Raw genomic sequence first — 18,817 nt, forward strand, 5'->3', positions numbered from 1 at the left:
GTTTATTATAGCTGTCAAAATGATCGCGTTACAGTAACACCGGTAATACATTTTTGGAATTGATTGCGTTAAATTATTTGATGCATTTAACGCATGCACAGAATGACCTGCCCCATTCAATGATCTGAGGTATGGAGTGATTACTCTGATTACAAATTTGAATCATTTGACAGCCCTAATATATAGGTGAAATTCATCTTCTGTATACCCATCCTATAACAACTAGAGCAGTGAGCAGCCATTGGATTCTATGGCGCTCGGGGAACAATTAGGGGTTAAGACATCGACATTGCTTGTCTGGCCTGGAATCGTACCTAGGCGGGCTCACTAACCACTCGGCTATGGCCGCCACTGGCTGAATGTGAACTGAAGGATCACACTTTTTCTTTCATAAGCGATGCTGATATTCTCAGCCTATACTGCCATCATCTTAAGATTTTCTACCATTTTCTGTTCTCTTCACATCAAATCATTGTTGTTGCATTTGGATAGACATCCATTTTTCTCTCAGATGTGGCCAGAGAGGGAGAGGGAGAGGGAGAGGGAGAGGGAGAGGGAGAGGGAGAGAGAGCGAGAGAGAGAATGGAGAGTAGCCAGGGACGTGCTGGCCATTGGGAAAAAGCGGGACAACTCCCTAACGGCCGGTTCATTCCCGGCCTGTCCAGGCCGGCCATTAGGAAAAAATTAAAAATAAAATGTTGGACTTCGTTCCATTTTGGGGGCTGGGCGGCCAACGAAGTAAATCGTCATTGTCGAGCAGAAACCTTGTATCTCCGAGTTTCAAATGTATACATTTTTTCGCAAAGCAAAGCACTGCTTCATCATACAAGACCGTTGCACAAAAGTAGTGAAAACAGCAGATCTACAAGCCCACAACGCCTCGCGGTGCGAGGCGTTGTGTGCTTGTAGATCGGCTGTTTTCACTAGTTTAAATCATTTTTAAAATGATGAATACAAAACAAACGGTTTTGGACATACAAGGTTTCCACCCGACACCGACGAAATATAACTCATGCAGTTGGCCCACTGGCCCACAAATCTTTCAGTAGCAGCAGCGCTATAGAGAGAGATATCTCTCTCTATAGCGCGCAATGAGGGCCTCTCCAACTCTTTTTCCCGGGCTGAATCAGGGGCCCAGCATGTCCCTGAGAGGGAGAGGGAGCGAGAGAGAGAATGGAGAGTATAGCAAATGAGCAAGGAGAAGGAAAAAAGCTGCGTATGATCGGAGGGCATTAGTCATGTTCTTCCTGCTGTTATGGAGAAGCTCAGGCGGCCTGGAGCTCAGCCACTTCAATTGCTACTCATTTAGCTGTCAAGCAGCCATGGCCAGCAGGCAGCCTCATGCAAGCAGTGAACCGGTGTTGTTGTAGTGATCTTTTACAACTTTAGCTTGTCAAGGACCCCCAAATTGAAATATATTTTGTATTTGACCGCAGACCCCCCATTTGAAAAGAGTTTGTGCCAAGGACCCGCAAGATTTGTCATCGTTTGTCAATGTTTTCCAAAAACAGCGGACGCATATCACGAGGCGTTGTGAGCTTGTAGATCGGCTATTATCAAATAGCTAAGGGGGGTCACCTAGAACCTGCTCAAGGACCCCTGGGGGGGTCCCCGGACCCCACTGTCAGAAGCACTGGTCCAGAAGTACAGAACCACAGCAAGGTGGATCGAGATTCCTGTTTTGTTAGGGGTTTTTTTTTTCAACTTTTTTTCAGCAGGATGCTGGCTTTAGATGCAGGTGCCTCCCAGCAAGTCTTTATGTGTGGTCTCTTCAGTGATTTAGCTGACGAACACAAGCTTGGAGTCCTGTAGAGATGTTTTTATATGTTCCACATGCTTATCATCCACCATCAGTTCATTATAGTACAATGCTGTTGTGCTACGTCGTACACTGATATAGTGGTAGAATGCAGAGCTAGTAGCAGGCGCACGCACGCACGCACGCACGCACGCACGCACGCACGCACGCACGCACGCACGCACGCACGCACGCACGCACGCACGCACGCACGCACGCACGCACGCACGCACGCACACACACACACACACACACACACACACACACACACACACACACACACACACACACACACACACACACACACACACACACACACACACACACAAAAGGGGGGGGGTGAAGCAGAGAACAGACAAGACAGCACAAAGCTATTGAGTTACCGTGACTAGCAGTCAGAGACAGTTCCAGGAGCAGACTACCTTGGGGCTATTTTTGTCTATTCGCAGTGAAACGAGAAGAAGCCACAGAAAACGCCATGCAGGCTCGTACTGTAAAAGATGACAGCTGTCAAACCTGACAAAAGACTCCCATACCGATAAGTGCTAGGGAGTTGCATGAGACTGGTTTCCACTACAGGGTCGAAACGCTTCCAGCGCTTTGTTCGTTCTTCCGCTAGGATGTCACCATCTTGCCATACTCTCTCAGTTTTTGCTGCTTGGTTATCTTGAAACAAGACAAGACCCTGTTATCCCCACTGAGCCTCACTTTATTGGCCATCAGCACCAGGCACAGAAACAAACAGAAAGACAGATGCAGGCAGATACAGGCACTGGCAGGTGCGATGATTGACAGTCAGACATACAGACTGGCAGGCCGAAAGACAGACTGACAGACATGCTGGCAAACAGACAGACAAATGAAAGTGCACAGACAGCTAGGATCAAGAATAGAGGGAGGGGTTTATTTGTCACTCACTCAAACAGGTATAGGCCTACAGCAAAATGTTGGAAAGCTAGACAAGCAAGATAATATGAGAAGACATCATTGATGTTTGTTTGTGCATGCTTGCATGCATGCTGGAGTGTGTGTACCGTATGTGGTGTGCGTGTGTCCATTGCCCAGCCATCAACACATTCATGGACCACTTGTCAAACCTACCAACCTGATTACTCTCTCTAGTCTAGACTAAAACAAACTCTCAAAGTGAATGAATGGATTGAAATTATTAATTGGCCGTACAGTGGCCAGCAATGGCAGAAACTGTTAACTGAGCACGTGGTTGTTAACAGCACAGGAAGGCGTGTGTTTACTCTGGATCGGTCGCTCATATTTCCTGCTCTACCGAACACAGTGTTGGGATAAACATGGGGAGAGGCCAGCCATGTTCGCTCCTCGGCTCCTGTTTTTTTGGGGAGCAGTTCAATGGTCCTCCTGAAATCACTCCTTTAATACTTCCCGTTTTAGCACTGCGTGCCGTGAGCTGAGACCATGGACTCGGGATGTCACATGCTAGAGAGACTGTGTCAAAAAGGATGCTGCCATTACGCCTCATTTAGTCTTATATGCTTAGAAATGGTCAAATGTTGTGGGGAGGAAAAGGGCACACTTCAATTAGCTCAATGTCTCTGTTACAGGCTCAGAGCATGGCAAATCTCCTCTATATAGCAATTAAGCGTACAATATTGTTGACATATCCCCATTTGCAGAGTGGCTGATATTGTACATCCATATGCTGCCTCTATATGGAACTGGCGTGTGCACTTTTACATGTGTGCTAAAAAAAGAAAAACTTTTGGTCATTTTATCGTCTAATCAGGCTTTTGTGAACACCCTGAACAGTTTTTAATTTGCTTGATTCAATATTTAGATATTTGATGTAAATGTTACCAGGCCCTCCTCCTGCAGGACGCCACACCATACACACCCATTGTAACTTCAAACTCCATTTTAACCATGATACCCATTTTTTCTAGTGACTCATAATACTACCTATATCATCATAATACCTAATACGTGAGCAGGCTGTGTATTTTTTTATAACCTTTTTCATTTATTAAAAAAATAAATAAATACATAAATAAATGAAAACAGGAGGGTATTATGAGTCACTAGAATAGATAATGGGTGTTTTTAATAAATCTATCATGGTTGAAATGGAGTTACAATGGGTGTGTATGGGGCCCCATACACACACAAGGACGAGGACTGATGGCATTTATATCAAATATCTAAATATTGAATCAAGCAAATTAAAAACTGTTCAGGGTGTTCATAAAAGCCTGATTAGACGATAAAATGAACATTTTTGAAAGTGAAATATCCCTTTAACATATATTAACATTTTTATTAACATTTGATAAAACATGGGGCCAAATTGATCCTCCTCACGTAGAGGAACAGAGCTATTCACAGCAGGCACTGTCCAGAATAGTTCATAGACAAGATTGTGTGCACATCTCAAGCCTATATTCAGGCCAGGTGCTGGACATCAAGGTATCAGATAATGGAAGGAGAAAAACGCCCGCACACTGTTCATATGCTCCAAAAAACTTACTTTTATTATAGGCAACTGGCTGCAACGTTTCGACTTTACGTCTTCATCAGGCAAATGAAGACTGATGAAGACGTAAAGTCGAAACGTTGCAGCCAGTTGCCTATAATAAAAGTAAGTTTTTTGGAGCATATGAACAGTGTGCGGGCGTTTTTCACTGTCCAGAATAACAACAACCAGGATAAGTAATAATCTTGCCAAGTTCCTTGGCCTGGTCTGTTTTGTTGTTTAACCAGCCGAACTTTGGCTGACATTTTTATTAGAACCCTTGAATGGAAGGTAGACTATTTTATTAAGAACAGTTGTATATCTGGTTATAAATATTTTCTTTCGCATAGAATACGACACAGTTTCATTTGTTGTCTTTTGTCTTTATCTTCCCTGGTGCGTTGAGAAAAAAGCCTCACCCTCTGTTATTCTGTACATGACTCTAAGGTTTAGTTTAACGCATACCGAGCGTTCCTGGTGTAGCCGCTAACAAGCTCCGTGTTGCTTCCATTCCACTCCACCAGTGGTACAGATACCTAACACGCCCAGCGTAGCCCATGGGTGGGAACAAAACCAAAGAATACATATTAAATCTTGTTTGATTATTCCTTTTAGTTTGGGGTTAAAGGTGCTGCAATGATATATTTTCATTTCATATATTATAATCATTGCTTTAGAAGAGAGTTCAGTGACAGGGGTCTCCCCGGAGAGAGAACTGTCAATGGAAGCCATGAAACAAAACAAAAAATATATAAATGGGTTATCTTTCCTGATTGAATGGAATTGATGTCCATTGTCCACTACTATAAAATATATATTCTGGTTAATTAAGAACTGCAGACATAGGGAGACCCCTTTTACTGAACAAACATCCTATAGCAATGATTACTATCAGAATATAGAGCTTTAACTTTTTAACAAAAGATACCAACTCCTGCATTGTGCAAACAGATGATATATTATCATCAATACTAATGGGATTATTGATATATTTTTAAGTCCATTATAATATTCTATGTATAATATTCTACATACACTACATCGGTAAAGTCCTCACTGTGTTCCGTTTAACTCTGACATTGTACAAATGCAACCATGCATTTGGTAAGTGTCCATTTGGATACATTTGGTTACATTTGGTTACATACAAAAGGATACATTTTACTGTGCAGTTTGAGTAGTGTAGTCTTTGTTCAGGTGCATTGGCCCATGTGCTCGTTTGCACTTTCTATCAATTGCATGGTGATAGGTGACTGCTCTACCGTGCTGATATCGTATCCGTAGGCGTAGGGTGAAAACCTCATACTCTATGTCCAAAACTGTTACTTTTCAGGATTCAAATTACAAAGTAGCAGAAGTTTTTAGCAGAAGATCAAGTAGGGCGTATATTTGCACAAAAAAAAAAAACACGAAAAAAGTTGTAATATGGAGATAAGAGGTTTCTGCCCGACAGCAACGATAATGCTTAAAATATAGTTCGATGCAAATTCTTTTGTACTTTACTCAACTCTTAGGGTTAGGTTTAGGTCTGCGAAAGTTTTTCTCCACAACTTTTACCCAAGTAAAACTTTAATACAGGACTTTTAGTATTTAAGAAGAACAAAATAAATCGAAGTACTACTTCCACCACTGCTTGCTAGTTACTTTCCATCCATTCTTGCTCAGCCTCATCTTCTCCCTCTGTCCCTGGCTGTCGGTCAGTCTGTCTACCTGTCTTTTAACCAAAGTATCTGTCACTGCTCTTCTCTCTGTCTTCCTTCGATTTTCCCTCTCACTCTAAAAGTCTTGAAAATTCACCTCCCCCCCACCCGTGGACCGGCCCCCGGCCAGGTAGGTGCATTTAGGACAGGTGGGTTACGCTAGAGGGATTCCTGGCAGAGTGATTTGGTTGTAATGTCATGTAAATCACATTGCCAGGGATTTCCAACTAGCTTGAACCAAAGGCCACACACAGCAGCAGCAGCAGCAGCAGCAGCTCCTTGCCTCCCTCCAGGGGTGTCGCACCAAATTCTGGGCCCCGGGTACAAGGATTCACTGTGGGGCCCCTGTGCTTTAACTATTGAAAAATAGCAGATCTACAAGCTCGCAGCGCGGCACTCGGTGCCGCGCTGTGAGCTTGTATATCTGCTATTTTTGAAATATTATTAATATTATTAATATGCTATTTTTGAAAAATCATGAAAATGGAGCTCAAACCTTTTCATGTGAAGGACCCCCAAAATCATATGTATTTGGCCACAGACACCCATCTCAAAATATTTAGTTCCAGGGACCCCCCAGAAGCAAAATTTGAGTTACAAATGTTCGCTTAAAAAATACATATATTCAAAGATTTGCACACATTTTCACGACTTTTCAAAAATAGCAGATCTGCTATTTTTCAATAGCTAAAGTATAAAATAATTAAGGCCCCTCCACCACCTTGGGCCCTAGTGACTCAGTCCCACTTTCCTACCCCTTGTGACGCCCTTGCCTCCCTCCCACAGTGATCTGGCACAGACAGTGTTATTCACATTTCACAGCCTTGCCAGGGTTTGACCTGAGATCCCAGACTTGCTTTATATCAGTGGTGGAAAAAGTACTCACGTTTCATTGTTGTCGGGTGGAAACCTTGTATGTACAAAACCGTTCGTTTTGTATTTATCATTTTAAAAATGATTTAAAATAATGATTTAAAACTAGTTTTGCACACAAAACACAAATTTTAAAGTTGGAGATACGAGGTTTCTGCCCGCCAGTGACGATTTATTTTACTTCAGTGAAAGTATCAATACTTCAATGTAGAAATGCTCTGTTAGTATTAAACGTCCGGAATTCTAAATTTACTTGAGTAAAAGTACAAAAAGTACCAAAAATAGAAAGTACTCATTAGGGCACAGTCACATCGCACTTTCATTCTACCTATGAGGGTGGATTCTGCCGATGCATTTCAATAGGAATGGAGCATTTTTATTTATTTTTATTTTTGCAAATGGCAGCAAACCGCTGCATTTTCCCATTGAAATGCATTGGCAGAATAGGTTGAAGTGTGGTGAGCCCTTATGCAGAATGTACCAAAGACTACGTTTTCAAATGTGTAAAATGTATACAAATCTTTTGCAAATAGCAGGCGGGGCATTATGAGCTTGTAGATCGGCTATGTATATAGGGCTGAAGTGGGTAATGTATGTTTTATAATCAAAATCCACAAATTAACTAGTAACTAAAAATTTCAAATAATTGTAGTGTAGTAAAAGTACAATATTTGCATCTGAGATAGTGGAGTAAGTAAAAGTACAGTAAATTGGAAATACTCGAGTAAAAAATACCTCACAATTGTACTTAAGTACAGTACTTGGGTAAATCAAGTACTGGAGTAAATACTGTACACCACTTTGAATTCTGTCAGAAAGCAAGCCTGGGGAGTGAATTGATTGAATCAATTATTAAAAAATATAAATATATTAAAATAAAATCGAATTAAATAATCGATTTGGGCATGTCATAATAGATGAAATAACGTCATCAATAGATGACTGATGATATTATACTTTCTCACTCAATAGAATAGCCACTAAGAAGATAATATTTGCAGCCCTACATGTACGCACATCAACTACTCATTAAAACAGCAATTAGAGTTATGCCAACATAAGTTGTTGGTGTGGGCTGCTAGATGGATGGATGTCTTTAAATGATGATATTATATATGCAGTGCACATACGTTAGCCTCAGGCAATGTTTTTGTACATTTTGCTTCCATTTATATAGATGGATATTACAAGTATGTTCTTTTGATCTCATTTTGCTTCCCAGCTCAGTTGTCTCTGGTCTTAATACTTTACATCAACATGTTTTCAAAGTCTAATAGTTTATTTATTTATATATTTTTCAAAGCGGTTCATGGTTTACGGTCATTTAAGGACACAAAGGCCTCTGTCTCTGCTGTCTGACTTATATATATTATTCTATATATTATACATACCATAAACACACTTTATGCCCTTCATTAGAAAACAAAAGTGCTTAATTATGCATGCCCATTCAGAAAGAAAAGGTGTGCGCGTACACACTGAATACAACAAATTGCATCATATCGCAAAATAAAATAAGCTCATTCTTATGTGTTCAAAATATGTTGGACTACCAACACTTTACTTCATGTTCATGTCTTCTACTATCTGAATTTAGCAAAAGAAGAGCCAGAAGAAGGCGTGTGGCAGCCAGCCTCCTGAACGTACAACCCAACAGCCGGGCCAGGCAGCAGGGCAGCTCCTATATGGTTTGTTGGAGGTACAGGACTTGGCAGCTCCTATATGGTTTGTTGGAGGTACAGGACTTGGCAGCTCCTATATGGTTTGTTGGAGGTACAGGACTTGGCAGCTCCTATATGGTTTGTTGGAGGTACAGGACTTGGCAGCTCCTATATGGTTTGTTGGAGGTACAGGACTTGGCAGCTCCTATATGGTTTGTTGGAGGTACAGGACTTGGCAGCTCCTATAGGGTTTGTTGGAGGTACAGGACTTGGCCAGACAGAAGGCAGCTCCTATAGGGTTTGTTGGAGGTACAGGACTTGGCCATGCAGCAGGCAGCTCCTATAGGGTTTGTTGGAGGTACAGGACTTGGCTTGCTTCGTGAACAGTTCAGTGAAAGCCTGTGTTCACAGTGGCTAAGTTCCGCTCCTCACAAACATACATTCGTTAAAATGCTTCAGTGATTCTACGAACAACCAACGCCCAGTCTAAAGCGTTATGCTGCTGATGTTGATACTGTTGTTCAGTCATCACTCATCACCGCGAAGCTATCATCCCTCTAGACCAGAGTGTTTCTGTCTGTATTGTCTCTGGATGTTTTTAACAAAAAAGAAAAAAAAAAAAAAAAAGAAATATGTATGTGTATATATATATATATATATATATATATATATATATATATATATATATATATATAGTAAATAACAATAACATAATTGCCCTGTTGAATTCTAGAAATATAAGGTTATCTATCCAGAGAAATACATTTTTGGTTGTGGGATGATTCAGTCTACTGCCATGTTGTTGCTATTGCAAGTTGCTGTAATGAAAGAAAAATGTATGTATTTATTTATGTAGCCTATGTATTTATTTATATATGTATTTGTTTGGTTATTTATTTATTCCAATATATGGTAACTCAGCAGCGACAAATAATAATACATAACATAGCCTATGTCTGTGGAAGCACATGCTGTGTATATTTTGTTTTCAGATGGAGATTGACATTTAAAATTGAACAAGCATCAGAGCCTATGCTGGATTTGTTGTAATACCAAAGACTAAAAAATATGGACGCATATCATGGTGATTGAAACGAGGCTTTAAACTAGTGACAGGAACCATAAAGTATTCATGACAATGTTTATTAAGGTAAGAAAATCAAATGTAAAAGTTCGGGGGAAATGAATGGAATCCTATGGAGAACATGTTGCTTTTGGTACCAGAACAGCGCAACTAGCGGCCAATCATAGGAACTTTTAGTTCCGTGTTTGCTTCATTTTAAATCCGGACAACTGGCCCCCTGCTGCTTTTCCTTTCTGTCAACAAACCCCTCCCCTGGAATATGACCACATAAATACAGAAGAGGAAAGCATATGCTCCGTTGCACGATGGTGTCGCGCATTGGAAATAGTAAACCTTCAAGCCCACAACGTGTCATGGATGCAACTCGTTGTGAGCTTGTACATCTGCTATTTGTGACGTGCGTCACCGTTGTGCAAGAGAGCATGAGGTGGGCTGAAAGGAGGGAGGGAGAGAGAAGGAATGGTAAGCATGGCTGGAGGGAGGGGTGCTTTGTCATACAGGAAGGAAGTACAGGAAATGTACCATCGGAGGAAAACAAGGAGCAATCTAATTGTGAACCCCAGGCTCATTTACAGCCAGGGTGGCCATTTATGGTGTATTTATGCTTTGTCGTATACAACCAATACCACCTGCCCAAAGTGGCCGATCTACAAGTTCACAGTGGCCGTTGTGAGCATGTAGATTGTCTATTTTTGACGCACGATATACCGTTGTACGACAAATCATAAATGAGTCGTCACGGAGCACACGTGTGTTCTTTCATGTATGACAGACATGCGTAACGAGACAGCTGAGAAGGAGGGTTCACAGCAGTAAACGGTTCTTGACCCACGGAGGTACTAACTAACATGATGGGAGAAATGGTGACTGACTCTGTGTTAAGTGCTTCCAAGTGCTTCTCTTGAGTAGCATACTACAAAGAGACCCATTTCACATTGGGTCTCTCTGTTTTCTTTGTATTTTTTGTTTCATTTGAACGTTATAATATAGTATGTATTGAGCCAAATGGGGCTTGCCAGGGTTAGCTACATAGGCCTACAGTTGACCTCATTACTATCTGAATTTAGCAAAAGAAGAGCCAGAAGAAGGCATGTGGCAGCCAGCCTCCTGAACGTACATCCCAACATAATGACTGCCAACACAACACAACTGATTTCAAGAAGGATTTCTTTGTAATATATGTTAATAATAATGAAAAGAAATAATAATAATAATAATAATAATACAACATGAGAAATGGCTGTGAAGTAAATCAGACAAAACAATGTCAAAATAACCCTGGCTAGCCCCAAAATGGCATTCTTTGCTGTACTTTTCCAGTCCTGTTATGACATTGCTGTGTTGTACCTGAAAAAAAAATGTAAACTAGCGCTATCCTGAAGAGCACAGTAGGAGACAGACTCACATCAGCATCTGAGCAGGCGTGTGCACCTGCTGATTGCTTCCCCTTGTGGTCAAAGCAAGCCGGTGCAGGTACCTGGGCTCAACCTCCTGTGCCTACTGAGCTGATAACAGTTTGATATAAAATAAGCACTGGCTCAGTTCAGCAGGAACCGGAGTTGGGCCCTCTAGTGACAGTAGTGGAAGAGATGAAGAGGCCAGATCCCCAGCTTTCATCTGTTTCTATTCGTCCATTATATCATTGTAGGGTGGAAACCTTGTATGTCCATAACCGTTCGTTTTGTATCTATCATTTTAAAAATGATTTAAACTAGGAAAATAGCCGATCTACAAGCTTCAAGCTTGTTGATCGGCTATTTTCACTGCTTTTGTGCGACAGTATTGTATGATGAAGAAGGGCTTTCATTTACGAAAAAAAAAGGAAATAAAAAAAAAACATTTGAAACTAGGAGATACAAGGTTTCTGCCCAACAGTGATGATATATTGTTACTGTCAGGTGGAAGCCTAGTATGTTAAAAACATATATTTTGCAGGAAATAGAAGAAAAGAAGAAAAACTAAATAAAACTTGTATCAGTGGATCCGATTTAGTTAAAGCTCTTGTTGTCTTTCTGTATTTTCAAGTAAAAATATATAGAAATACAAGCGTTCTGCCTGACAGCAGCAACAGTCCAGAATATACAGGCATGATGGAATGTTATGTATTTTTGTTTGTTCAAATATGATATAGTCTATGTTCGCCATTGCTCTTTTCTTTCATGTATTTATTATGTAAGATAATAAAATATATGTCTACATTAAGAAAAACTAATCCTGGTACTTTTTTTTAAGTTTACTTAGTTGGCACAAAATACTACACGGTTAATCTATACTTTAGAAATAAAAACTATATATAATATTATCTTAATCACATAATATAAACAATACAGGGTGTTTGGATCTAGTGAGACAGTAAGCCTGCATGTCACTGAGGCTGCACAGCTGACACTGTCCAGACCTTGCTGAAGTAATTATACCCACATAACAAGTGTACAAGGCTCATGTTCAATATTACACACACAAATACACACAGCTGTTATCTTATGGAACCATAACACACACACATGCCATGCTGTACTAGCACACACACACACACACACACACACACACACACACACACACACACACACACACACACACACACGGATATGTACTGTGTATATATAGTACATCCCTTGTATGCCCATACATGGAGATCCCTGTCTGAGAACCAGCCGCACAGATATGGGCTGTCTTCCTCCATATATGGGCATTCCCTTATGAAGTCCTGTTAGATATGGGCTTAATATTGATGACATCAGGGATCTCCATATATGGGCATAAAAGGGATTCTGTTAAGGGTGGTTCCCATGACATCACAACATACAATATATTTTATGCCCATACATGGAGATCGCTATCTGAACCAGCCACACAGATATGGGCCATGTCTTGGCCATCTGGCCAGTTATTGCGACCGTAAGGTCGCAGTTTAGTTGCGACCGTAAGGTCGCAGTTTAGTATGAAAACCTCCACCGGCCGTCCGTCGGTCACACGTGCGGTCGACCGCACGTCACACGTGCGGTCGACGTGTGATGAGGTCACGATGAGTCATCTATGCCCAAATATAGATTTCTAGGTCAGATGGCCCATAGAGTTTGTGATGTCAAACCTAGCAACCCAATATAAACAAACCTGATGTCAGACCTGAAGTATCCTTTTATACCCATATATGGAGATACAGAGATCTCCATATATGGGCATATTAGAAAGCCCATATATGGGCATATACGGATGACATCAGGGATATCCATATATGGGCATAAAAGGGACAAGGGCTTACAGTTAAGAGATCTCCATATATGGGCATATCAGAAAGCCCATATATGTTCATATACTGATGACATCAGGAATATCCATATATGGGCATAAAAGGGACAAGGACTTACAGTTAAGAGATCTCCATATATGGGCATAAAGGGACAAGGACTGTTACAGTAGATATAGAGATGTCCATATATGGGCATAAATGAACAAGGACTGACAAACACTGAGATCTCCATATAACCTATGGGAATATAAGGGACGAGGACTGTCAGCTTGTAGACCTATTTTCTAAATATTGTTGTACATTAAAAACTTGAAATGGGTCGTTCTGCATAGTACTTGGGATTTGTTGATGTAAATGTTCACATAGAGTGTAATAATTGGTAAAACAAACTTTTGGCCTATTTGTGGAGATAAGCGACCAACGGTCGCTTATCTCCCTATTAGGGAGTCTTACTGGTATGAAAACCTCCACCGGCCGTCCGTCGGTCACACGTGCGGTCGACCGCACGTCACACGTGCGGTCGACGTGTGATGAGGTCACGATGAGTCATCTATGCCCAAATATAGATTTCTAGGTCAGATGGCCCATAGAGTTTGTGATGTCAAACCTAGCAACCCAATATAAACAAACCTGATGTCAGACCTGAAGTATCCTTTTATACCCATATATGGAGATACAGAGATCTCCATATATGGGCATATTAGAAAGCCCATATATGGGCATATACGGATGACATCAGGGATATCCATATATGGGCATAAAAGGGACAAGGGCTTACAGTTAAGAGATCTCCATATATGGGCATATCAGAAAGCCCATATATGTTCATATACTGATGACATCAGGAATATCCATATATGGGCATAAAAGGGACAAGGACTTACAGTTAAGAGATCTCCATATATGGGCATAAAGGGACAAGGACTGTTACAGTAGATATAGAGATGTCCATATATGGGCATAAATGAACAAGGACTGACAAACACTGAGATCTCCATATAACCTATGGGAATATAAGGGACGAGGACTGTCAGCTTGTAGACCTATTTTCTAAATATTGTTGTACATTAAAAACTTGAAATGGGTCGTTCTGCATAGTACTTGGGATTTGTTGATGTAAATGTTCACATAGAGTGTAATAATTGGTAAAACAAACTTTTGGCCTATTTGTGGAGATAAGCGACCAACGGTCGCTTATCTCCCGATTAGGGAGTCTTACTGGTATATGTTACAGTATGTTTGGGTAACTCAGGACGGTAAGAGTAAGAGCGCTTGTTTTGTCGTTCACCACACACTAATCACCACCAGATGGCGACGACAGCCCATAGACAGCCATTCACTAGTGCAGGCGCTGACGTCACTCGTTTGCGACTCTCTTTCTTTATTTACTAGCCTAGCTGGGCGGTGTTTAGCCATTAGCTTAGCCATTAGCTTACTATGAGTGTTTATCGTGGGCTTGCCCAGGCCTTACGGCCTGGGCATAAATATAACGATTGCATTCACCACGGCTTCGTGGTGAATGCCTGCGGCGCTCGGGGGCGAAGAGCAGGACCAAGGTCCGCTGGCCTTCGCGCCGATTGCAATGTCGTGGACAATCGAGCGGCTCCGCCTGGAGGACCGTCGTTGTGGGCGACTGCTTGTTCCGCCCCGTGCGGCACCACGAGTGCTCCGTTTCTCGACCGTCCTGTTTCTCTAACAAACCGTGACATATATATCGATGACATCAGGGATCTTCATATATAGAGACACACGGGCGCCTACAAATTCACGCCCACTATTGAAACAGCGGCCCCGCTTCGGGTAAGGGAGAACGGTGTACTGCAAGCCAGTCCATAGAAAGTCATTGCAATTCATCTGTGGTTAGCCTAATATTAAAATAATCCTACACGAACTGAAGACTGTATTAATTTAAATAAAAATATGTTTTCAAATGTATGGCCTGACCCTGACAACATATCTTCTTGTTAGCTAAATACATGATGTGTGTCACATTTAATTTGCACTTGAATGGGTTACCCATAATGTTAACAGAGAAGAGGGGAAACGGCAGACAGAAAACCTGTTGCTTTTCACTGTCTTTACTGCTGTGCGTTTATGAGCGCCGACTTTGAAGATCCCGACTTTTTCAACTACAGAGTGGATTCTCCAGGTTAGTATTAATCCAAAAATAACTTGCAAGACTCCGTTTGGAAGAAGCGAGATGCGATCATTTTCCAAAAATAAACAGCCATGAGAGACAAGCGTGTCTGGGTATTGAAAACCTCAAGGGATGCGTCCATGACGTGTGTACCATGCGACCACCTAAACTTAAGATTTCCAATGCTAGCACTTTTGACTCACAGATGAAGTATATTAAAGTATATTGTAGGTAGTGTATCAAGGTGACAGATATGCCACTTTAAAAAGGCAAAATGAAACTCATGGGACACCTTATTAGAACACAAAAACAAAATCGCTATGGCCTCAGTAGTCAACCACTGAAATTATGATATTTCACGATGCCTCTCATTGGGATTGCATTGGCAGCTGCAGTGCACCGTTCTTCCTTACCCGAAGTGGGGCCGCTGTCACATTAGGGGGTGTGAATTTGTAGGCGCCCGTGTGTCTCTATGGGCATAAAAGGGATTCTGGGGATACCCATATATGGACTCTTACATAGGTGATGTCACCTGTGATATCTCCTGTGATGTCACAGTGAGGTGTCAAGGGAACCAACCCATAGACTGTAAAAATGTGTACACACACGGAGACAAGCTGTGACATTTCTCATGGCAAACTGTGACCTTCAGTCGCAATTATTAGGGCTGGAACTTTAACTTACATTTCGGTTGATTACAGAACAATTGCTTCTCAGGTCAAATATTTATATGCGATTGAACAGGTGATTAATCTTAATTAATTAAAAAGCTTATGTTTTAATCGAATCCCAGCCCTAATCATTAGTAAATTATTTGTGAATGCGCTTCTTAAAAAGCATAACTATCAATCCCATTTGAAACCTGTGTAATAGGGAATGGCATGCAGGCTATGTTAATGACTGAAGGTCACAGTTTAGTATGTGAAACGGCACATCATGTCTCCATCTGTCTGGACGTGCACACTTTTTAAGGTCTATGGGTTTGCCGCTCTGACATCACGCTCAGACGTCACTCACACATTCATACACCGATGGCAGAGGAAACCTTGCAAGGCACCAACCTGCTCACTGGGAGCAACTAGGGGTTCAGAGTCTTGCCCAAGGACTCTTCGTCACTACTCTGGGGGAACCCGGGATTGAAGTGGGATGCCTTTGGGAACCCTGCGTGTTCTAATGACCGTTTCTCTACCCCTGAGCCACTTACAAATAAAAGTAGCTCAGTCAAAATGTTACTCAAAAAAGAGTAGAAAAGTACATGCTAGATAGAAAGTAGGAAAGGTGAGAGGGAAATGGAACAATTTGTAACCCATTTTCTAAATTGCTTTAATAGTCAATGTAGCCTATTATTATTATTATTTCCATGGCCATCTCTGTACTTTTGTCTATACTTTCTACTTCACCTTCTTCACTTTCTAAATGTACTCGAGTAAGAGTAATAACAAAATCCAATACTCAAGTATAGTAGGCTACAGATCCTCAGAATCTGTACTCAAGTACATTTGCGTTACTGTCCACCACTGGGTAACGCTTTGTGATTGATGTCAATTATATGTTCAAATCTGTTATTCCATGTACCGGTATGTATGCTCAAGGATTCAAGACGGACGCCACATTCTATCAGTATCCCCTATGTCCCAGATGCCTCATCTTATGACCACCTAGGGCAATCTGATAAACAATGACTCAGCAACAACATTGGGCAAAAGATAATGTATGGCCATGGAACCCGTCATCCTACGCGTGTTCACCCTTCTACCTATGGGCGGCCAGCAGCACATTTGTACTGATGTCAGAACTGTGTATAAATATCCATCCAGGTTGACTCATTGTCAGAAAGAACCATTGTCGTGACGATTGTACCATCATCCATGTGATAGGCTTTCTCATTCCGATAATACAGGACTGAATATTATAACTATACTTTGCACTGGCCTGGTGTCAAGTCTATCTTGGGTTTCTCTGAAAAAACAACTTTATAATCTATCATGAGTTTGAATTACAATGGGTTGTCTGATAAAAGGAATATCAAATATCTAAATACTGAATCAAGCAACAAAACAATTTGTCTGGGGTCCTCAAAAAAGCCTTAGTAGACGTTAAAATGACCCCAAACATGTTTGAAAGGGAAATATCCCTGTAAATAGTGATAATAAAATGTCCCTGTATTTGTCAAGTGCAATGTGGTCAAGGACTACTTCCACTCCTGACATCACAGCCTCAAGAATGAGAAATGTTGGGGGTGGGGTGGATATAGCTGTTCAAACACTTCTTCCAAAATGTACAAAACATATATTTATTGTTTATGAGAATGCAAAATGATAATGTGCACTGCACTGTTCACATTAGTTGAATTTCCAGCATTTAAGACTATCTGATGTGCTGTCTGGACTGGAGTTAAAGCTGGAGCATTCATTGCTTTATTTGGCTGTGTGCTGTTATCACTTGGCTTCGACATGATTGGAAATAACAGAGTATAGTTGGAACATCTGCTCTCCATTACTCGTCTTCAGTGTGTGGCAGCCTGGTCAGTGACTCACGTTGCCTTTTTGGTTCATCGTTTGGCATGTTTCAACCTCTCACTCGCATTTAAGCCTAATGTGCAGACAGACGTTCAACCGCGCTGTCCCCTCCACAAACACGCACGCACACACGGATGGTGGCACAGTGGCACACATCAAGAAGCTGGTGAGGTTTAACTGCGTAGACGAGATGCCTGCCAGGTCTGTGGGTTCCAACGTCTGTTTTTACTGCATCGCTCACAGAGAAATAGACTTGTTCTTAGTTCTTACACTGGTGACAGAGCATCCTAACTACTACCTGCCTCACGCCGGCACAGACACATTTTGTCATGTGCAATGGTGGATAAAGTACTCCGTCAAATATGACTACATAAGTATAGCCTTGGATCAAGACTATCAGAGTAGATAGTAGACATTTTATCGAGTCTGACTTTTAGTATATACGATAGATAGGATAGTAAAAGTCAGACTCATATATAATATATCTATGATCCAAAGAGTGAATGTTGCTCACTATGCTTAGTCAAATTTGTACTTAAGTTATACTGTCTCGAGTACTTGCCGCCGGTCTACAAGCTCACAACACATCACACATTCACGCTATATAAAGTGGGGCATAAAGGGCCAGTTCACCTCTGGGACAACCAGATCTTATTTTATTGTTGTTTGGGACACGATCAACACAATCCTGCATGATGCATTTTGCATCATATGATGCATCATGCTGCATTCATTATATGATGCAAAATGCATCATCATTCATGCTGAAATACTAAAATATCTCAAAACACAGATTGAACAAGTAAAGTAGTGCCCCAGTAATTTACATAAGTACAGTACTACTGTAATTAGTTACTTTGTTCCACTGCTGCAACTACGTGGGACAACAAAGCACACAGCTGTAATGTCACAGTGTAGGAGGAGGGGGCTCGCGTGAGACCCCATCATCTTCTCCTGTCTGACTGAAACCACAGCTCTACATCAGCTGTCTTTGTCTGTTTGTGTGTGAGCATGTGTGTGTGTGTGTGTGTGTGTGTGTGTGTGTGTGTGTGTGTGTGTGTGTGTGCGTGTGTGTGTGTGTGTGCGTGTGTGTGTGTGTGGGGGGGGGGGGGGGGGGGGGGGTTGTGTGGGTGTGTGTGGGTGTGATTTGTAATTAATGGGACAATAAATCATTCAAATTGGATGGTAGGTTACTTTGTGATTATGTTAAAGCCAGCTCTCTCATTTTGACAATAGACTCACAAACAGATATAAATGGCAATCTATCTTCAAGTAGTGTCTTCTTTCCCTCTAGTCTACACCAATTCTAATCA

Source organism: Nannobrachium achirus, assembly GCF_963921795.1.
Source record: "Nannobrachium achirus genome assembly, chromosome: 5".
Taxonomy (NCBI): Eukaryota; Metazoa; Chordata; class Actinopteri; order Myctophiformes; family Myctophidae; genus Nannobrachium; species Nannobrachium achirus.